Source organism: Vidua chalybeata, chromosome 5 (genome assembly GCF_026979565.1).
Source record: "Vidua chalybeata isolate OUT-0048 chromosome 5, bVidCha1 merged haplotype, whole genome shotgun sequence".
Classification (NCBI taxonomy): Eukaryota; Metazoa; Chordata; class Aves; order Passeriformes; family Viduidae; genus Vidua; species Vidua chalybeata.
The window spans coordinates 56,600,797-56,613,606 of record NC_071534.1 but is presented as its reverse complement, the minus strand read 5'-3'; the positions used below and the strand labels follow the sequence as shown (position 1 = coordinate 56,613,606).

The 12,810-nt window shown below is 35.2% G+C and overlaps 1 long non-coding RNA gene across 4 annotated transcripts; it reads left to right on the top strand.

The window, feature by feature from the left end:
* Positions 1–1,816: 1,816 nt before the first annotated feature.
* LOC128788539 (uncharacterized) lies at positions 1,817–11,991 on the top strand. 4 transcript variants are annotated; one of them, XR_008431114.1, is made up of 5 exons: positions 1,817–1,928; positions 2,556–2,622; positions 8,811–8,877; positions 10,897–10,949; positions 11,914–11,991. It is a non-coding gene; the product is annotated as an uncharacterized LOC128788539 (long non-coding RNA). The 4 variants fall into 4 exon arrangements; XR_008431112.1 differs by having other exon boundaries at positions 10,897–11,092; positions 11,914–11,974; XR_008431111.1 differs by lacking the exon at positions 8,811–8,877.
* Positions 11,992–12,810: the final 819 nt, after the last annotated feature.

Below are 12,810 nucleotides of genomic sequence, written 5' to 3'. Positions count from 1 at the left end.
AAAAAGTACTGATCCTTCAAAATGAAGATTAAAAATAATTTTATACATATATAGGATTTATCCTAAATATACTGACAGTCAGGCTTCAAGTTCTGTACAAACTTGAGAGTAGAACATAGTTTATGAAAATTCCTATTTATGATGTGTCATCTGTTGGATCACATTTTAGTGATCTAAGGACTGCTTTCCTTTTTGATCTGCTGAAAATCTTTACAAGACTTCATAATTTGACAAGTCATTTTTGTAGCACTACAAAAGAAATGGCTTTTATTAAAGAGCTCAACAGCTGACAAAAAGTTGTAAGGCAAACTTAGGTCAATGAGGGGAAAGTACAAACAAATAAAAATATATCCATGAAGAAACCTGAAAAGAGAAGTTAAATGATTCTTGCTGCTGGGAATTCAGCTGCCAAATTTTAGCCATGAGCAAGTTTGGCATGTGGAATTAGTTGGTTTTCTAGACTACTTCTCTAGCAACTGGAAAAAGACCAGCACTTCTGGTAAATATTTAAAAAAAAAAAAACTTGACAAAAAGCATTTTGGGAAATATTAGTAATGTTGAGTAAATATATAAAATTACTTGTCTCCACTGCTGTGAAAAACTGTAAAAACACTGTAAAAAGTGTTTTTATAAATGCATCAACAACAAAAGGAGAGCCAAGGAAAATCTTAATTACTTCATTGGGTGCAACATTGTCACTAAGGATGTGGAAAAGGCTGGAGTATTTAATGCCTTCTTTGCCTCAGTCTTTGACAGTAAGACTGGTTATCCTCATGGCAGCTGGCCCCCTGGGCTGGTAGTCAGGGACAGGGAGCAGAACAGACTCCCTGCAATCCAGGAGGAAGCAGTCAGTGACCTGCTGTGACAACTAGATGCTCAGAAGTCTATGGAACTGGATGGGATTTGTCCAAGGTCACTGAGGGAGCTGGCACAAGAGCTCGCCAAGATGATCTCTTTCATTTATCATCTGTCCTGGTTAACCAAGGACATCTCAGATGACTGGAGCTTGCCCAATGTGACACCCATCCACAAAAAGGCCTGGAAGGAACTACAAGCATGTTCGTCTTAATTTTTGGAATCATAGAACAGTGCAGGTTAAGAATGACCTTGAAAAATTGTCTTTTCCAACCTTTTGTTGGAAAGGAAGCCTAGATCACAGAACCATGCAATATTCTGTTGGAAGGAATCCACTTTTAGGACCTTGTCAAGTTGCATCTGGAAAACCTCTGGTGATGAACACTCTACCATGTACCTGTTGACGAACATTCTCATTGTAAAAAGTTTCTTTCTTCTTGTTATGGTCCAGTTATTAAAATTATTGAGGAATTCTTCAGCCCAAATTAAGGTGCAAATGAGACAAATGAGACCATATGCCAGTGACAATAGTATGGATTTTATAGTAACTATGAGGGAAAGAAAAGGGGAGAGGAAGAAATAGGGAAAGAGTAGCCTGGGGGATGTGAGGATGGAGAGAGTGAGGTGGAGGTGGAGACAGACTAGGTAGAAAGTATCACCACTCCATAGATCCTGATGTCATCCTCTTGATCCTCATCTTCTGGTCTTCTTGATGGTGAAGGTCCCCCAAAAAGCATGAAATCTGATGGGTTAATATATGCTCAGGCCAGGTGGCAATGTCCAGGTGCGTCTCCCCTGGGCGGGAGGGGGAGACTCTCTGTCTCTTGCAACAGACTCTGTTACATCACGTGTGGTCCTGTGATGCAAGGCCTCTGGAGAGCACTTTGGGACATCTTTGATGGATTATGACATCCCCTCAGCTGCTTCTCACATGAATGTCCTGTGGATGTGGCCTGTGGGTTTGGGGGTTCCACAGCTGGGACAGTTTGTGAAAGGGAGGATGGGTGTTCAGTGCCCCTGACCAGAGGTCACACTTGAAACCTCCTCTCCCTCGCCCTCGTTTCACGGGACAGGTCTGTGTAAACCTGGCTTCTGTGGGCTGTGCTCTTTGCCACCCCAAACCCAGCCAGAGATGACTCTTAGCATGGATCCTGGGTTTGGTTCTCTTCTGGATGCATTTCCCTCAGCCTTGTTTATTTTTTTCCTAGGTTTTAGGATTGAAGAATGGTTTTCCATTTATCTAATCAGTAGTCTGATTTTCAGTCCAAAGTTCTAGTCAGTCATCCTTTAGAGAGGGATGGTCTTTATACAGTTTATAACTTTATATCAATGCTTGAGGCACAAGCTATTTCAGTCTCTGACACGTTTATGAAGTTGAAACCCTTCACAGTGCAACTGGCACCCATTGGCCCTCAGCTTCTCAATGTGGCTCCTTGAGAAGTGAGAGGACAACCTTTGTCCTCTTCAAGCACTGGAATACTTAATAAATGGAAAAATTAATAAATACTTAATAAAATGAGGTTATTCCTGAGCTTTCTCTTCTCTAGGGAGAAGAGCCCTAAATTTTTCAGTCTTTCCTCAAAGGGCAGGCTGGAATATGTGTATCTTATTAATTTTAAACTTTATAGAAGAGTCATCAAAATTCTCTTGAGAATAAAAAAAAGAGGCAATGACTGAAATTTGAAATTTATTTTCCTCAGCTTTGTTTCAATGACTGGAACATTTATATCATATTGTCAAATGTGCAAACTTCAGTTACCAGCTTCTGTGAGTTGAAAACATCTTTTTACTTGTAAAAAAAAAAAAGGCAATTTTTACACAGAAGTTCTCTTTGTTTACTGCTCAAGAAACAGCATGAAATATTATTTGTTAGATTTCATTAAGATTGCCCAAATATAATGGAAGAATAAAGTTGGCCTAGAAGAAGGCTGGAGAGGGACTTTTTACAAGGGCTTGTAGTGATAGGTAAAGAGGGAATGGCCTTAAGCTAAAGAAGTGTAGGTTTAGATCATCTATTAGGAAGAAGTTCTTTACTGCGAGGGTGGAAAGGCACTGGAAAAGGTTGCCTAGGGAAGCTGTGGATTCCCCATCCCTGGAAGTATTCAAGGCCAGGTTGGATGGGGCCCTGAGCAAATAGGTTTACTAGAAAGTGTCCCTGCCTACAGCAGGGGGGTTGTAACTAAAGTATCTTTAAAGCCCCTTCCAAGTCAAGTCATTCTATGAATGTCTTGCAGATGTGAACATGTTCATTCCTGTGTCAGTGACTAGAATAAACCATCACTATGCATCAATCCACCATCTCCTGCTGTAAATATATCTCAGGCTACCCAGAGATATCCCAGTCTTGCAATAACTAAAAAAAAATAAGTGATTATAGTATTTTACATCATGTACAACAAGCAATAATTAGTCCTAATTAATTGATTGATATAGTCATCTCTATTCATATATTTCACATATTGGGGAAGGAGAGGCTGCATTACGATGCAAAAATTGTCATAATGTACACACACCATGCATTTTTCTAACTTGCAGGGCAATTGACTCACAGTAAGATGGCAGTCTTTGGTTTGGTATAACTTTTTCCTGAGCAAAAGGTTCACAGCTCCAAATAATACCCATTAAATTCATGAAACCCTGCTGATAAGCTATATATATATATATAATATTTTTAAATAAGTAAAGGCAAAATTGTGTTTTCATCAGCAATTTTAATTACCAACTGAGCTTTGTATGTTATGAGCAGTATTTAGCAATAGTAACAGCTTAACCGAATGATATACAGTGAGAAATGTTTGTATTGGCTCTTACCAAAAATGTAGGAGCAAGATAGTCCTGGTAAATTCATTGAATGCCTTTCACTAAGATTTGCATGGTTCTTTTACTTTCCCTTGAACTCTGCAAAATAAGAAAAGTCTGAATAATCATCACACATTCTTAATCAAATTATGATTCAATAGTATTTAATAGTTTTTAAGACTAGGTTTAAGTTAGTATCTCGGGGATAGGTAGCCATAATAACCTTTCTCGAATTTAGTATTTTCTGTAGCATTGATAACATATTGCTGCAGTAAATTGTTAGTCTTGATTTTAAGGCTACAGACTTCAAAAGGCCGGATTGCCTGAGGACTAAGAAAAAATCTCTTTGATTTGAAAATGAATGTTCATATCTCGAAAAGACTCAAATGCATTTATCCAGGTAATTAAAGAGGGAATTCAGACTGGATTTAAGACTGCTGACTTAGAGTTAATAATACAGATTTGTGTTCCAAAAGACTTTAAATGCAAATATCAGCCCTTTGATGGGATATTGCTATTGTTAATTTTTGTCCTGCATGATGTCATTTACTCAGTAACCTGATTCAAAAAGTGTGTAGTAAGGTCAATTGGTCTGACTAAAAAAATTTAAAAGACACCAATAAAGATTACATTCTAAACCAAAGTAAAAAGAAAGAGGAAGAAGAAAATGACCGTCAACATTTTGCTAGTGAAACTGCCTGTCTGATAACCATGCAATTAAAAATATAAACATGAAGTCACCCTTCTCTTAGTACACTAATAATAAACTGCTTGCTTCATGTCTTTTCTTCTATGGATTTATGTTGGCATAATACTCTAAATCATGAAGATATATTCATAAAGCAGTACAGTTTTGCATGGCACTTCAGTGCATAAAACTAAAAAGCACTTTGCTGCATTCTCAAATTTTTTCTCAAACACAGACTAGAAAGTAAAACATATCACTTAATCACTTTGCCTCTGAAGGCGATTAGTACTCTGAAATCTTTCTCTTTGTTTCGCATTATAAAAATAAACATTACTTAGTGTGATAACATTAAAGGAAATATTGGTGAATACGAAGTCGAGAGTTGATACAGCAGATAGTGTAAGTTGTATTACACCAATGTCGCTCTATTCTGAAAATGTACTACTCAATACTTCTGATAATAATTGAATGCTATTATGATGAATCCCATACCTTATATGTTATCATATTTGTTATCATTTTATCATATATGTTATCATATTAAAGTATTAACATCTGAAGTTCACATTTTGAAAACTTTTTTTCTGAAAGCTAAATTCACAAATCTTTTTCTGTCCACAAGACAACAATACCACTTTTTGGCTTTTACTTTACCTTCTCAAAAAACTGACATTTTGTGAGTCAGCATGAACATTTTAGGTCAATGCTGCTAGAGTTGCTGCCTTGAAAATGTTATATTGTTATTGCTTTTTTAAAAAACATTTTTTTTTCAATAGAAGTAGAAAGATTCTACTAAAATAAGATACATTTCCAGCCTTTTACCATTTTGGTCAGACACCAGGATGGTTGGAACTCATTAGGGAAAAAAATATGAAATGCTGCTGGTATTGATATCTACAGACTACAGATCTACAGAAAGTGGACATATATCTAGGAATATTTTCTTTTTTAATCTTCAGTATTTGTTAGGGAAGTAATGTTCCCGCTGAAAAAAAAAGAAAGCAAACAAGATGAACTTAATAAACTTATTGGAGCAATATTGCAAGTAAACAGCAGGAATAATGAGCAAAAAGAGAAGCAAAAAGTGTCCCAAGGGACTAAATTAGAGCCAAAAAAGGTGTAATCTCATTTTCAGTTATTTGCAGGTCTCATTTTAATGAGTTGCCAAGAGTGATGGTATGTTATGAGTATGAAGTCTTCAGACATAACTATATCCATAAACAGAGTGAAGAGATGGCTCAGAATGCCCATGTTTTTAAAGAATCTCTATATTTGGAGCTTTGCTGATCCCTGATATTCTACAGTTAGCCAGCTCTCGAGCAGTCTGAGAGCAAGCCCTGAGTCACAGGATGGTGATGAGAAATTAACTCTTTTTGGTTGCAACCGACCTGCAATGGACATCTTTCAGCAGATCTCTTTGTGATTGTCCTTAGGATTTCATCACATGTCCTTCTTGATTCTGTTTGCTGAATCCTTCATAGTTTTTAACACAACAGGAGAGGTGTGTCTCACACCTCTCTTGTTGTGTTAAAAACTCTGGGAGAATAATGGAGGGATTTATCTTGCAGAAGGTCTTCAGGAGAGCACTCTCCTTTGTAGAGTTAATAATAATTTGTGTAGAAAAAGAAAGGGGGAAAAAAGATAACGTTCTTGTAACAATAGTCATGTGAAAATAGCTACAGAGAGCCCAGAGGGATCAGCATTAAGCTCCCCAAAGGATCAGGAACTATTAAGTCATTGCCATGACTTATCTAAGTAATATAGGTGTAAGATTAGAACAATAGACCTTTTATTTCCTTTTCAGCACAGGAAATAGCATTTTGGAGAAAATAATGTAGGTCAGTATGTCAACAAAACATCACACTCCATAAAATAGGTTTGTCATCTACGCAATTGGTCACTATATTTCAAGGTTCTGTTCACATGATGTTATTCATCATTAGGTAAACCAGCCTCCTTTACTTATGAATTCTGATACTTTAAGGTGTTGGTATTTCCTTTAGATTTAATATATCACATTAGTGTGCTGTAATTATATATTGACCAATTAATTATTGTAATTAATTATTGACCAATAAATGTACTTCTGTATAGATTTTTCACTTTTAAACAGGCAAAATTTATTTCTACAAGCTTATTTTACCTCAACAACAATGAATAGGGGTAATTTGTCTCACAAATCTTTGAACAATAGAAGTTAGAATAGAAATGTTTTCTTTTTATTCAGTCCTTTACAATTCAAAGGAGAAAATATCTGAAACTATTCATCTGAATCATGGAATAAATTAATTATAGAATTAATTTTTTCAGGCTCAGATATAGAGTGTGATTTCTGATGAAACTTAAATATAATTATTACATTCTGCCATTTTTTTCACTTCCTTTAGTGTTGGGATATTTCTTCTAAACAAATGGCAATTGAAGAGGAAGACCCGTTTTTTTAAGACATAACTTCTAAATCAGGAAATATTAGAAGATTATTGTTCTGAATGCCAAGAAATTTAAGAGTCAAAATATTTTTACATCACTAGCTTTGCTCAATGTGGACCACATGCAACAGTGATTAACCTCAGTTTTTGCAAAACTGGTCAGTACTTCTGCAGATTCTGGCAAACACAAAGTTGAGACTTGAACTAAAATAGAACACCAGAAAGAAATAAATTTCAGCAGCCTTACTGAGTGCAAGTGAAATGCTAAAAATATTTGCAAATGCACATGCAGTGTTCAGCAAGATGATGTTATCACTCTGAGCCTTTTAATTTCTTTACTGATATTGTTTAAAAGGAGGAATGTGTAGAGTCATCCCATTGGATTCAAGGGTAGTAAATCACATTTTTACAAATTTTACATACAATGTGCTGACTTGAATACCCAGAATGAGTTGTTGGACATCTGTGGTGTATTCCAAAGATTAATTTCACTATCTGCTCTGATAAGTGAAGTCATTCTATAAAGTTGCCACTACCAGCACCATCAAGTCTGTTAAGTTTTTAATTAGTTTTGAATTATTTGGCTCCTGCTTTAAACCAAAACTTTTAAGACATTTTCACATGGGCATGTTTGTATTTCATTGTGAGATTTCATTCTTATAAGGATTATTTTCCTATTTAATCTCTCAGCATCACATGCAATATATTAGGAGTTGTGATTCATTGTCTATGAGCTTCCAAGATTACACTATATGAGGTCATTCTGAAAAGGTGCTGGAAACTGACTTTGTTTTTTTCCCCCTTGTTCTGTCAGCATTTATGTCGTTTTTAGAAATTGGCCTTGCAAAAAAGTCCCATCATTTTTTGTGCAAAAAGTATGATATCCTTTGCCACATACACACAATAATCCATGGTAATTACAGAGTATTTACTCTAGACGTTAGAATAACCAAAGTGTGCTGGCACTTCCGTTACAATAGAAAGCAAATGATATTTCAAGTTTATAAAGACAAAATCTCTTAAAAGTATTAGTTTTAATTTTTAAGGGTTTTATTCTAAAGGGTCTTTTTCTAAAGACTTCTGACTACTTTTTGGAGAAGATTTACTCATGTGGGATTTTTTATCACTTCATTTCAAGAAAAGCCACCATCTGTATTCCTTTAAAAGCAGCAACCTAAGATGTACTGGTGGAGCTGAGCTGTTCTAAGTCAAGAGAGGCTGTTTAAAGTATTCAGACATGCTGAATACTTTAAAAACTTGCTGCTTCAGAGTTATGCCTTACAATAGACACAGATATTAGACAAGACATTAAAGAAAATCAATCAATTTTCAACTGTAAATCTAGAGCACCATCCTATATGTACTTGTTATTTATTTATTTATTTTGCAGTAAGGTGCATTGTAATGAAATGTGAAATTGATTGCTAGACACTTTTCTTTTTTTCTGCAGATTCTGAAATGCAATTGCCAAAAGTTATTGCCGACTAGTCCCAGCACCTTCCTATCCTGTGTTTACAAAGGGTTACGGGTTTGGGGGAGCCTATTAATCATACAGCGTTGGCCTGTGCCATCTATGAGCCCCCATAATTGACTTGATCAAGAAATCAGATGCTGTACAAATAGCAACAGGGATGCAATAACATAGCTGAGGCAAGGGGAAGGGGCTGTGAATAAGTACATCTCCTAATCCAGTGGGCTGGGACTCCACAAGAATTCTTATAGCTCTTTGCCACAACCTTGCTAAATTTCACAATAGTCTGGTCCAAGGTTACACTGCTATCCCATTCCACTAATGATCTTGGCAGTTAAATCCCACGGTGAGGGAAGAGATTGCCCACACTGAGGCCCTTCACAAAATATTTCTCAGTATCCTAAAACTTCAATCTTCAGTCATCCTGTTCCATTTATTATAAAACTATTTTTATGTGTTTCTTTTATGTAATGTTTATATCATATTTTGTTTATATACTGTATTCAATATTAATATTTTCCAGCAATTTTCTTCTTAATTCAATGCTTTGCATTTTTTTGGGAAACAGACTGAACTTGAATTTTTCTTGCTTAAACGTCTCTGAGGATTAACAATCAGGAGTAAAGGCACTTAATGTAAGTCCCTTGAGTTAAATCCTTGTCATCAGTCATGGAAAGGTAGTACTTTTTTTATACCAGCTATTATTGCTGAGAATAAAACAAAATGTCAGAATCATGAGATCTGCTTTAGAGCTGAAATAGAAATTTGTATGAAGCCCTGCATTGTGACTAAATAAGATTAAAGAAATCTTTTTTGTTGAAGATCTATTGCCAGCAACTGTTGCTCTCCAGTTCTGTTAAAATATAGAAGAATAATACTGATAACCAAATCCAAGGCTCAAATACTGCATGAATGTTCCAGGAGAAACATAGGGTCTACATGCTATTTTATAACTTCACTGAAACAGATTGAAAATCTTCAGTATGTTACACCTAGACCAGACAGTGATAGTGTGACAATCAAAACCTGTCCTCAGACAGGGAAGTGTAGATGGTTGCCACCTGATAAATAAATGTGTTACTTCCAATTCTATTGCAGTGAAAATGTGTCACGTTAACTTAACATTGATTCATTGAATGCCTAAGAGGAAGACTGGCAGATTGCTTTAATTAACAGATGTACGAAAAACATGCTGATGTTTTTCAAAGTGAAATTTCCTTGACTCTTGCTGCAACCTATAAGGCTGTCATTCTCAGGTGACAGAATGACAAGATATCAGACCAACTGCTATAAAAGCTTTTCATTTTCAGTACTGTGTCTAAATATCTGTGTTAACAATATGTTCTTCTTCACAACCATATTTCAGTCTTTAGTCTGAAAGAAAAGAAAGGCCGCAACTTCCCGTCAAAAAAAGTCAATAGTTGGATCTCTTGACTTTTCACACAAGATGAAGGAGACGGAGTATAATATTCTTTTGCCCAAACATTTATTTCATTTAAACAACAAACTGCTTACATGTATGCATTACATGTATGCTGGCCTGTTTCCTGATTTCCACTCACCTGACCTTGTAAAAAACAAAAGGCATGCATGATATCATCCAATGTAACATAAGACATTCACCTTAAACTCAAATTGTAGCAAGAGTTCCTTTAACACTGTATCTTTATATGTAATTCAAGTATTCACAAAAAAATCTAGTTCACTGAAGTGCTTACATTAGGCAGTGCTTACATTAGAAATACTTCTGCAGGACTTATAAAGTCGCCTTGGTACAAATGCTGAAACGCCCAATCCTTCAGTAGCTCATCTCTGTTCTGAAATTTGAGAGGCTGGACTTAAATTTTAGGTTCAGTTCCAATTCTGTTCAGAAGCATGAATTAACAAATCCTGATGGTTTGTATATCTGTGTGTGCGTGTATATGTATCTGGGACAAAGGAAGCTCTGTCTCCTCAGCTTATAAACCGTTTCAAAGGATGAGGTAGTAATATCTCCTTCAGGCCAGCTGTCATGAGATCATTGTCATTTTGAGGAAAAAACAGAAGAGAGAATTACAAGTTCTGTTGCATGTGACATACTCATTGTTGAGGTTTGAAGAGTTGGCCTCAGATATGTGTAGACAGAGTACTGTTCATGCAGAACTGTGTCCCAGACCATGTCATGCATGAGAAGAATGCCTTGGAGCAGATTGAGCAAAACTTTAAACAAACATCCTATTTCATTCTGCATGTTAGAACTGTTTACAAGCCCAAAGTCTTGAAAAAGATCATTTCAGACCTTCATGTTCCCCTCTCTCTCTCCCCATCTATTTATCTAGCAAAGACTTGAAGTCTGCAAACAAATATGATTGCTGGTGAGGGCACAGCTTACAGGAGCAGTATTTTGAGCAATCAATGAAGAAGAGGGAAATTTAGTCCATTAGTCAAAATAATTTGGATATTGGTCACTAAGTACTTGCCTTACCAAATATTAAATTTGAGAGGTAATATATATGGCCATAGATATATTCAATTTAATTTCTCTTTGTGGTGTTGATGAAAAGCCATGGCTGAAAATAATTTGTTACTGGGGAAATTCTCTGTATAAAAAATGAAATGTTCTGTTTTGGTAAACAGCCAAGAATACTAACGAAATTGTTTGTATTGTCCCATAGGCTTTGAGCCATTCCAGTTACACCACACAGGAAGGTGACCATGAAACTTAGAGGTAATTCTTGGCAGTTTTCCTGAACTCCATTAACTTTCATAAGGAAAATGACTGCAGCAAAAGAACAGGTATAGAAACGTGTCTGAATGGAAACCAGGTGTTAAAGAATTCAATGTTACACCAATAAACACAGATGCTGGAAGGTATGTATTTGATTTGTATTGTTATAACCTCTCCAATGACTGATGTATCATTGAATAACATAGAAATATGTATTCAATGGAAAAAATGCATAATAGCAACATAAAATGGATTGGCTTTCTTTCTAGCTAATGAAAGACTTGTCATAATTAGTGTTTAAAAAAAATTCAAAGAAAAGTTGTGGAAGCAACAGTAATTTCCAGGAAAATTAAAGTTGTATGCACATAAACATAAGTAATTCCTGAGAAAGCCAGACTCTTACATAACAGAAATAGTTTTGTCAATAAGATAATGGATCTGAAGACCATCTACCTGCTTTATTGACCAATGATGAAGTATAGATGAGAAATTAAAACAATAATAAATTGAATGATTTTTAGCTGAGTACCATCACATAAGATATTCACCAGATTGAATTTTCTGAAGGTGGCATGCTTTAAGTAATTTTTCCCATTACATTAAAATTAACACATTTTATGATACTCTGAAAAAGGACAGCCAAGAAGTATTTTAAAAGACAGAAAACTGAGGGTTTTTTTTTTTTTTTTTTACCTTGAATATTTTCACAGGTAAATATCAAGGAATTCTTATGATCAAATTTTTTTTTTATATTTTCTTTTCAAATCTTTTTTATCTTCAGATTATGAAAATCAATATTTTAGGCTAACAATATGTTAATCTGTTTCAACATATTTGGTGTGATAGAAAAAGACCTAGTTTGGGTAAGCTGTCATTCAACTTAAAATGAGGTGAAAAGCAAGACGTTTGGGTGCAATTTTTTTTTGTTAATGATAACATTTAAAGACAGAATTTTTATTTTCAGAAAGAATTCCAGAAAGAAACAGATAAGGAAAAGAAGGAAAAGAGGAAGAAGGAGAAAGTTGGAGGAAAGATAATAAAAGAACTAGAGACTTAACTCTTCACTCCAAGACTGCAGTGTGGATAACATTTCTCTCCACTTAGGATCCTAGAGGGTCTGTGATTTGCGTCAGGAACCTAAAATCAAAGTCAAGTGATATGTCTGGATTCCGGTTTGTCCTCAGTATTACACAGAGTTAAATATACCTTGACCTATTTCTTGGCCTCATTTATTTGAATAATTAATAAGCTAACCAAAAAAAGGAAAAATATTTCTGTAGTTTAATTTTATTAATTACTCCACAATGCAAGATAAAAAAATTATCTAGTTGACAGTCAAAATAAAGAAAAAATATATTGGGTTTCTATTTATGAGTTAATCTTATCTTGCACTTGATCACAATGTTCGACTACTTCATTAAGTCCAACCAGAGACAACACCAAAGTGCCTCACAGAGTAAAACAGATCAATGATTCAAGGTGCCATACTGGGAGAGACCTGACCCCAAACACTTTCATTTGGTATCCTGCTGAAATCTTTACGATTTTTCTTTGCCTTTTCTTTTCTGTTCACTTAATTACTGGCTTGTTTCTGCATTATTTATTCTTCTAGCTTAAGGGAGCATGTGAAATGGGGCATGTCTCATTGCAGCATTAAAAAAGAATGTTTTCTTAGAAAGCACTTAATAAAGTCAGAAGTGCTATATTACATATTCTTGTTAGTAAAAGACAAAATTTCTTTATGTTCTTTCACTAATAACTGGTTTGTATCTCATAGGTATTGAGTTTGGATTCATATAACTTGCTTTGCTGGATGAAATCATGATTTATTTTAATGAGTAATCATCCTTGTAGGTCTCAT